Genomic DNA, 968 nt, shown 5'->3' on the forward strand with positions numbered 1-968 from the left:
CGTGCTTGTGCGAGAGTAGTACTAGGATGGATGACCTCTTGGGAAATCCTCTTGTTGCATTCCCTTTTTAAAAAAAAATTGCACGGCGTGCAAAAGAAAACTCACGACCGCGACATATATTTACCATGTTTTATTATTTTGCACGTTTGCGGTAAGTTTTAGCTCGTTGGTCATTATTCACGCGTGTAGCGGCGGGCAAAGCAAAGTACAATCGTCTTTGTAGTGGAGCTGGGAGGGGCAAGCATAAGGGACAAAGACGGGGGTAACATGTCGGATGCGATCATACCAGCACTAAAGCACCGTATCCCATCAGAACTCCGAAGTTAAGCGTGCTTGGGCGATAGTAGTACTAGGATGGGTGGTCCCGGTACAATATCGGTGACCCCGAAACTTGTCCCGATGGCCGAAATAGCACTTCCTATATATAATTCCTTACCTCCGGACCATTCCGGAACTCCTCGTGACGTCCGGGGATCTCATCTGGGACTCCGAACAACATTCGGGTTACCGCATACTAATATCTCTATAACCCTAGCTGTCACACCCTAGCTAGTCATGCATTAGAGTGTTGCATCATGTTTATTCTTTCATCAGAAACCTGAAATGGGGATGACAGAACCCCCAGCCCCCTCTGAAACCAATTAGGGTTTACTAAAAAACTTTTTCAATGAACCTGAAATGCCCTTCTAAAATGCCCATCATTTTTGTCTTGGTTCAGAACCTCTGCCAGAAGTGATGCACATTTTCCTAGGCCATCTTAGGGTTTTTGAATTAAATCATAAATATTTGAATTTGGGCATTTAAAATTATATAAAATATTTAAATGCTCAAATATCTCCAAACTAAAATGTTTCATGTTGGAAATAATCCAACTATGGACCAGGAGTAGTTTGGTGATTTTAGGAGTTGCCTAAGTATTTTTATTAATTCAACAAAGTTGCAGAAGTATTAAAAAAATAGAAAACAGA

The sequence above is a fragment of the Triticum dicoccoides genome, unplaced genomic scaffold, assembly GCF_002162155.2.
Source record: "Triticum dicoccoides isolate Atlit2015 ecotype Zavitan unplaced genomic scaffold, WEW_v2.0 scaffold75828, whole genome shotgun sequence".
Taxonomy (NCBI): domain Eukaryota; kingdom Viridiplantae; phylum Streptophyta; class Magnoliopsida; order Poales; family Poaceae; genus Triticum; species Triticum dicoccoides.